The sequence below is a fragment of the Papaver somniferum genome, chromosome 6, assembly GCF_003573695.1.
Source record: "Papaver somniferum cultivar HN1 chromosome 6, ASM357369v1, whole genome shotgun sequence".
In the NCBI taxonomy this organism is placed as follows: domain Eukaryota; kingdom Viridiplantae; phylum Streptophyta; class Magnoliopsida; order Ranunculales; family Papaveraceae; genus Papaver; species Papaver somniferum.
Genome location: NC_039363.1, coordinates 61750049 through 61759122, shown reverse-complemented (window position 1 = coordinate 61759122; position 9074 = coordinate 61750049). Strand labels below are relative to the sequence as shown.

The window sequence follows — 9074 nt, the reverse complement described above, 5'->3', positions numbered from 1 at the left end:
GATCACGCTAGGTTAACTCGTTAGTGGGCCGAGTACCCAAATTCTAGGCCGAGATTTTGGACTCAGTTTCACCAAACGTTTTCAAACCAGCTGAGCCAAAGCAAACACAAAACCAACAGTGGGCTTGCTCCCATTCAAAAACCAAATTTTATTTTCTGTTAAAAAAAAAAAAAAAAAAAAACCAAAATTTTGCTCCTAATTTCAAAAACCAAAACTTTTCTCCCATTCAAAAAAAACCAAATTTTACTTGCTCCCACATTAACAACCAAATTTTGTTTTTCATTCCCATCAAAACCAAAATTTTCCCAAAAATCCAAACCCATTAAAACCAAATATTTTTCCCAAAAATCCAAACCCTTTAAAACCAAATAGTGGGCTTTGTGTCTTTACAATATGGGCCAACCTCGTGCTCTCCATGAATACATGTATCCGACAATAAAAATTCCATTATCATGTATTTTTTTACCTCAAACAAATAACCCTTTTAAAATAAATGCAAGCATGATACGAATACTTCCTATATTTCGAGGGTTCGATTCTGAGAACCCCTATACTCATGTAAGAGAGTTTGAACAAATTTGTCGGACTATGCAACCTGATCATATGTCCGAAGACTCTTTGAAATTGCGTTTGTTTACATTTTCTCTAAAGGAAAGGGCCAAAACATGGTTTTACGGTTTGAGACCACAATCAATCAACACTTGGGACCAACTCACAGATCTATTTTTCAAAAAATTCTTTCCACATCATAGGACCATCGCTATTCGTCAAAATATCAATTGTTTTGTCCAGTTGGATGAGGAAACTGTTTTTGACTATTTTGAACGTTTTAATGATTTGTTGAGCGAATGTCCACACCATGGATTTGAGAAGTGGAGACTTGTCGCTATCCTCTATGAGGGACTAGACTTTAAATCTCGAGCCATGGTTGAGTGTATGTGTAATGGTGAATTTCTTGATAAAACTGTGGATGATGCATGGAAATTTTTAGCTGAGATTGCAGAGAAAACCCGTCACTGGGAGTCCATTAGGGAAACTGAGACACTGTCACATGATATTGGTGGTAATGAATTGAACTTTGGAAATAGCATGTCTAGTCCTTCTCATGTGTATGATATTGAATATGAACCTAATCTAGAGGAACATGAGTTGACTAATGACACCACAACTGCTAATAGGGACAAGTATGCATATTACTATGATGATGATGATGATGATGATGATGATGTTATGTTAGAAGAACATGTATATACTGAAAATGTTATGGAACCTTTGGGTTCAAATACATTAGGCGTCTCTGCCCCGACCTTAATGCATGATATGTCTTCTAGTATTCCATGTGATGTTTCCCCTGATGAGCCGATACACGAGAATAAATCTGTTGATGATGTTGATGATTCTGATTGTGATCTTGCCAATTTGATTGATGATTGTGAGCATGATGTGACATGTGTAGATGAGTTAGGAGATTTTGATTTGATTGATAATGATATGCCTATTCTTCTACCTAAGTCACAATCTGATGGCCTTCCACCCAACCTAGATTTGGTTTGTACCCATATTGTCAAACCGATTTTTCTGAAAATTCCTAATCTAGGATTGGAACTGTATGCTTCCCAAGTCCTTTGGACTATTTGCTTCTAAGTATAATATCTTTGAGGAACCACAGTTGGAATAGCATGTTTGCCCGTCCCTAGCACAGTTCATTTGAGCTAGACCTTGTGCATGATGAACCCCCAAAACTGCGCGATTTTGTTTTCAAAATTATATCTTCTGTAAAATCCAGGTTTGGGGGTAGCTCATTTTGTTTCACAGTTTCACTTGCGTTTCTTCCTATTATATTGTGTGAAGCTGTTGAAACCTCTACACTTTGTCTTTTGGGTTGATCCTCAACTCTTTAGATTGTTAGTGTATGGTGAATTTTTGTATATAATCCAGTAGATAAAATTTCTTAAAAACCTTTTGTTCCTTTTGTATATATTTTGCTAATCCAATATGATCTCGGCTGACATATGTTGGATTCTTGCCTTGAATAACGGAGTTCTAATATTGCTTTCGCCGAAATCGGGTATTCTCTTTCCTTTTTCTCTACTCAACATGATCCTCTTCGTATGTTGTATTATAATTTTGTTCATATTTTGAAACATTGAGGACAATGTTTAGTTTAGGTTTGGGGGTGAAAAGTAGATACTTTGATAATATGCCATAATTGAAAACAAGAACTCCTTCTTTTGAAAAAAATGAAAAATGAAAAAAAAAAAATTAAAAATTGAAAAAAAAAAAAAACATAAAAAATGGAGCTCATTTACCTTGAAATGTTGACTCTTGTGCAAATATGTAATTATTAGGAGTCTTAGTCTAGATATTTAGGCACCCTGATTCTAGCACAATTCACATAGTGATAAGAAATTTGCACGCGCACGATCTACCAATACATGTATAGCCTCGATCTTCAAGGTGTTTGATAGGAAGTCACGATTGCCAATCACTTTAGAATACTGAACGAAACTTGACTAGCTTGTTCTTTGGTTGGTTGGGATAGAAGGTGGAGGTTACATTAAGAAAGACAACCATCGAATTTAACTGGGTGCATCAAAAAGGGCTACCTCTTGCAAAGTGTCATGTAATTTTGTTTCCTTTTGTATATGTATCAAAAGTGTTTCCTTATCCAAAAAAAAAAAAAAAAAAAAAAAAAAAAAAAAAAAAACGATGTTTATTCAAAAAAAAAAAAATCAGAAAAATACAAAAAAAAAAAAAAAAAATCAAGTATTTATCAATTCCATCATCTCTTGTTCCAAAAATAAAAGAGAGTAGTCAATGTAAATAAGAGTCATGTAAAGAGTCTTTTGTTGTTTCATTGTAATAAGCAAGGAGGGTGTATGCCATTGATGTACAACGCGAGTAATTGTGAAATACCTCCAACTCATTCACAATTCTCGTAAAGTCCGGACAGCTAGCTAGATTTCGACCTTGGTTCTTAGCCTGAGAAACTATCTCTTGGTGATTAGTAGTCATAACATCCGATCTTTCTTTACACATGTGTAGATACACTTTACACTCTTATCACATGTCCTTATTTGTTATCAGTGCTAGGATTGTGCCTTCGATAGCTAGATTGACATCTCCATTTTGCTGTGAGCTTAACTGACTTGCACATGTCACATTTGATGGAATCTGAGCTTATATTTTGACCTAGAACTTTGTAGGTACGTTCTAAGCAAACCTTCACGAGACTTCAACTCGTCCACTAGGGACACTTAGTGGTTTAAAAGGCTTAGTGCATACGCTAAATGCATTCGAGAGACCAGCGACAGTGGTATAGGTAGGATTTCCTTAGTTTTGTTTTACTTGAGGACAAGTAAAATTCAGGTTTGGGGGTATTTGATGAGTGCTAAAAAGTGCATATTTCTATATATTTTTCTTGGCATTTAACTCATCTTTTGTGCATTAATTCTACATTTTATCCCATATTCTGTATTAATTCTACATTTTATCCCATATTCTGTATTTTCATTGTTTTCAAGAATAAATATTTTTCTTACTTAATTTTGCATTTTTAGGTAATAAATAAAGTTTGGATGAATAGCAGAGCGGAAAAGAGCAGAAAAGTAGTGAAAAGCCGGAAGAAATTACGCAAGGAAGACGCAAAGAATGGAGCGCACGTCCAAAAAGCTAGGAATGGGCTCAAGAAGGAAGAATTGTTCTTAAAGAAGATATGGGATTGGCATACCCAAGGCCCAAAACCCTTACCCAAATCCATTTTCTATATCCATACCCGCCTCCATTCTCAGCCGTTAGATCGGATCCATCTCATCATCCAATGGTCGCTTCTTCATCGTTCATCAAAATCTGAAGTCCCTGCAAAACACCATAGTACCTAAATTCCAAGCCTTCAGATTAGATCACATTTAGATCCTACGGTCGCTTCTTTTCCTGCGAATCAAACCTCGATATTTCCGCTTAACACTACAACACCTAACTCCATCTGGTGTCGTCAATTTTGTTGTATCTCATAATCCAACGGTCGCCACATACCTCTCCATCGTAGCCGTTCGATTCAATCTATATGGGATCATCCAACGCTCTTTACTCGATGTTCATCAAAGTTCTCTATCCCTGCTTCACACCCTAGTCACCGAACCCTATTACCCAACCAAACGGACCCTTCTTCTCCATCGGGTTCTTCCTCTCTTCTTCCCAAACAACAGAGAGCTGCTCTGCAACTCCATCACCTCCACCAGCTACACCTTCTTCTCGAACCACACCACCACCACAACCACCCGACAACATCACTTTCTCCAACCCTCTAGCCTAGTTGCTTTTTCAAACCCACATCTCTCTGACCTAGGTGTGGAGTTGATGAAACAACTCGAGCTAGGGTTGTAGTACAAAATTGAGGGCAGGAAAAGCTTCAGAAGAGCAGAGGGGACATACCCAAAGCATGGGTCGAGCTCAATTCAGGAAATTGGTGAGAGAATTTGATTTTCCCCAAAAAATTAGGGTTTCGAATTAGGGTTTTATATTTGGTTGTAAACTATAAATAGGAAGTGATGTAGGATGTTAAAGGTTGTGCTTGGGTTAGCCGAGACACCCCCTAATTGGGTTAATTTAATTTCACTGTTAATTTTTAGGGTTCTTGTTTTGCAATTTTCATTCACTGTTTAGTAGTTTAAATGTTGTGTTGTTCCTGTTAAATGTGTGTTGTTTAAATGTGTGTTGTTTAAATGTGTGTTACTGTTTTGCCATTGTAGTTTAAATGTGTGTTGTTCCTGTTAATCATGTTTAGTTCCATTGTAGTGTTAATTATGTTCTGAGTTCACTGTTGAGGCTCAGATGAAACCTTAGTGCACTAATGAATGATGAATTGCTAGGAAGGCCTGTTTTGCTTGAGTAATGGGAAGAAGTTGGTGCTCTGATATGCCTGTGATTGACTGTGCTTTCAAAAGACAGTCAATGCTAGGGGAAAATCAGTGAGCAAGCTGATTCTCTTCCCATTCTAGTTGGATGATTAAGTTTTTGCATTGTTTAGCTAGGACACAAGGTGGATTCAAAGCCTTAGTTTAACCCACATTTTGTTTTCACAGTCACTTGCAACTTAACTGTTTTGTTACTTCTTCTCCTCCCTGCCCTTGGCTCACAGCCTTGGTTTCTTTGGTTTTGTTTCCTGTTTTGTCACTGTTTTGAATCTCTTGTTTTGTCAATTGTTAGCTTCTCAAATGTTAGGATTAGTTTACTGTTGTGTGTCAATGCTAGGTTAGAGACTTAGAGCATTGAGTTGATTGAGCAGTGGGGAGAAACTAGTGCTCACTAGTGACTGTGAGCAAGCTGGTTCTCTTCCCACTCTAGATGAATGCCTAAAGCCATTGCCTTGGCTTTGCTTTATTTTCTTTTTTCTTTTTTTACTTCATTGTCAGCTTATCTTCACACCCCTGCCCTTGGCTTAGGCCTTGGTTCCATTGTTCTCTGCTTGTAGTTTCATTGTTCCGTCACCTTCTCATAATACTTTTGTGCTGTTTGCTTTTGCCATTGTAAATTTTCATCCTTTTGCCCTGTGTTGCTTCCATGTATATACCATTGTCACTTTTTCTTTGTACCTGTCATTGTAAATGCCATCCTTGGCCCTGTGTGATTTAGTGCCCTGCCTGCACAGCTCCTGCTCTCCCTTTCCCTGCTGAGCACCTGCCCTTTGCACTGCTGCTGCTACTACTTGATGTTGCTTCTGCTGCTGCTGTGCACTGCTTCTGCTGCTGCTGTGCACTGCTTCTGCTACTGCTGAAGCCCAGATTCATTACAAAAGCCCACTGTGGACTTAATCAAAGCCCAGGTGAAAAGCTAAAGCCCAATTCACAGTCACTGTTAGCCCAAGGCCCAGTGCAATTCAAAAGACCAAAAGCCCATAAGTTCACAGTCAATCCAAACCCACTGAGCCCAAAACTATTTCATTGTTACAACAAACCCATTAAGCCCAATTTACTCAAAGGGTATTCAAAGCCCAACAATTCCAAAGGGTATTCATAACCCATTGGTACCACAACCCTTTGATACCTAAAGCCCAATAGCAATTTAGAACCCAAATAGCTAGAAACTCCAAACACTCCCAATCTCTGTGGATCGACCCGTACTTGCACGAGCTACAACCGACGACCGTGCACTTGCGGTATTACTGTAGGCCCGCGTTTCATTTCGCTTCAATTTTATACACTTTTCCGGGCCCACCAGCAGGTTTGTTAAAGAAGCTAAACATTTTCCTAGCTACTAGTCTGGTAATAGAGGATACTTTTTTTCCTCCAGTCTGTTATGATTGTTCAGGCAAAGCTAGAGAATAGAGGCTGGAACAACCAGATGATCATTAAGAAATTGCACATAGTAGAATCATACCAACTTTCTCAAGTAAAAGAGCCGCTGAAGACAAAGATGGTTCGTGGTATCTATGCAATATTATCAGTTACAATGATCAACTCAGAAGGCTCCTCATCAGGGGGAGTAAATCCACATAAGACTATGGATATTGGGTATGATGGACATTACGTCGTGTACTCTTTTTCCTTAGTCAAGGTTTTGTCCCACTGGGTTTTCCTTGTCAAGGTTTTAATGAGGCATGCGAGTCCACCGCTATCCGCAGTTCGACGTGTTGTACTCTTTTTCCTTCGTCCTGGTTTTTTTATCCCTCTGGGTTTTTCCGGGCAAGGTTTTAACGAGGAAACATCTGTGGGTTTATTATTGTTCTGAGAACTCATGTTTTCCTAAGTTCAGGTTGTGTCCCTCTGGATTTTCCTGACGAGGTTTTTAATGAGATAACAACTTAGAACAGTGATCATCATCTAAAGAGATGTACATATCCATAGAGTTTCTTGAAACACGACTATCGAATAATCGCTTGCATTGTTTTGGATCAGGTTTTTCCTAAATGGTTTTCCTAACACATCTTTGACAAAGGGAGAAATTTCATGGCAGCCAACACCACAATAAAAGCTCCAAGTGTTGTATTCCTGCTCTTTCGGCCAGTTTTTACCCTATTAGAATTTTCTGACGAAATTTTAACGAGAGAACGAATTTTATTACACTCTTTGTTCGAGTTTTATACCTTCGAATTTGACCAAGATGAAGCATCATTTTTGGAACGGTGGATCTCCAAGAGGAGTGTTATAGAACGAACCGTCTAGATATGTGGCCGACCCACCAAAAGTTACTAAGTATGTATAAGCGGCAAGCTTAATCCGCTTTTAGATTACCATTAGTTAATCTAATGACAAGTATCACTGTACAGTGACACCTGCTTGGACACATGGCAAGCCCATGTCCCTACCCACGATGCATGGGATGGTATATATACACCCATGGTCGGCATTTGTTGTAGATGTAACAAACACTTGAGAAATGAATTAGATACCTTTCTCCATTTCTGTCTCCGTCTATCCATTACTTATTTTGTGTTTATGGTGTTTAACAAAATACTTGTGTAACACTATTATATGTTGCCGGTTCACAATGATGTAATCAATACTACCATACGATACCGTTTCGATGAAATGGACTATAACAAAGTGTTTATTTTGACAGGTGGCCAACGAAAAACAGCGCTGCTGGAAATGCTGAGATGTACTAATCTTCCAAAATTGTCAACCATGATCAGGTCACATCGGTTCACATGTCACTCACGCTCATCATCACCTGGCACGTACGAGAATAGACCAAGGTAAGACCATGATTGAATCCTCATGGTCTAATAGACCGATTCAGGTATAGACCATCTACTCTTTCTGTTACTAGTGAAGTACTAGAAATTTGAGGTCTTTTACTCACTCAAGTAAGACCCTCTTGCTAACGGTTGTTATTAGGAATCACTCCTTAGAGCAAATCCTATGGGTAATGTAACTCTTTCGTTTTGAAAAAGTGATTACCAATTTGGTCTAATTAGAGGCCATTATGGGGACTACCAACCTTACTTTCACCCCTAACACTAGACGGGGGACAGTCCCCGTCTAAACTTTTTTTTTTTTACTTTGACGGGGACTGTCCCCCGTCTATCATTTTTTTGCTTTTTTTTTTCTTTGATGAGGGACTGTCCCCCGTCTATCATTTTTTTGCTTTTTTTTTCTTTGATGGGGACTGTCCCCCGTCTATCATTTTTTTTATTTTTTTTTTTGACTTTGACGGGGGACTGTCCCCCGTCTATAATTCTTTTTGTTTTTGTTTTTTACTTTAACGGGGATTGTCCCCCGTCTATGTAACTTTTTTGCTTTTTTTTGGACGGGGATTGTCCCCCGTCTAATGTTCCTTTTTAAATTTGTCCTCAGTGGCTTCACTCGTTCATATGAATAAGTCATTTTTCATATGAAAGAGTTAGTCTTCATTTGGGAACTACCCGTAGGATATGCTCTTAACTTATATGCTTAAAATTGTGATTAATATAATTTTCTCTGTTAGATTTTCTCTTAACCATAACAGGAGCAGTGTTATGTAACTATTATCCATTCATAGTCAACGCAGATACAATGCAACCAATTCATGGCATGTGATTTTTGATGATAAGATGAAAACCTCTCAAAAAACCTTAACACGGAGAATTCTCATTGTAAGCTACAAACCTCGAAAAACTCTCACTACTGTCCAACCAACCCATCTGACAAAAAATCAACCCGTGACAAAAATTCAAATTAAAGTTCATTCTCTTCTACTATCTCAATTATTCACATTAGACCATCCTTAAAGCCACCCGACACTTGTTATTCCATATACATCTTCTTAGTAATGTCTTCCACTTCCAAATCAAATGATACCTTCTTCGACAACCTAGTTTATCAAATCAAATCCACTATGCATATGCCTGCTAATCTTTTGCCACAAGTGTTTCAAAATCCTGAAAACATTTATACCAAACAAGAACCGGATTGAAAATGGTGCTTCACAGGTAAACTAGAGTTAGCAGGTAAACTCTGCAGCAATATTTCTTTTGAAACAACTAGAGTTAGCAACTTCATCAATGCCAACTGGGAGATGATTAGCAGGATCAAAATGGAAATATGAAACAGAATAAGGAATTTTTACACTCTTAGACTCACAATAAAGATGAC

At 38.1% G+C, this 9074-nt stretch overlaps 1 non-coding gene across 1 annotated transcript; it reads right to left on the bottom strand.

Moving 5' to 3' along the window:
* Positions 1-762: 762 nt before the first annotated feature.
* Positions 763-866, bottom strand: LOC113292211. Its single transcript, XR_003331715.1, has one exon. It is a non-coding gene; the product is annotated as a small nucleolar RNA R71 (small nucleolar RNA).
* Between the last annotated feature and the right edge of the window lie 8208 nt (positions 867-9074).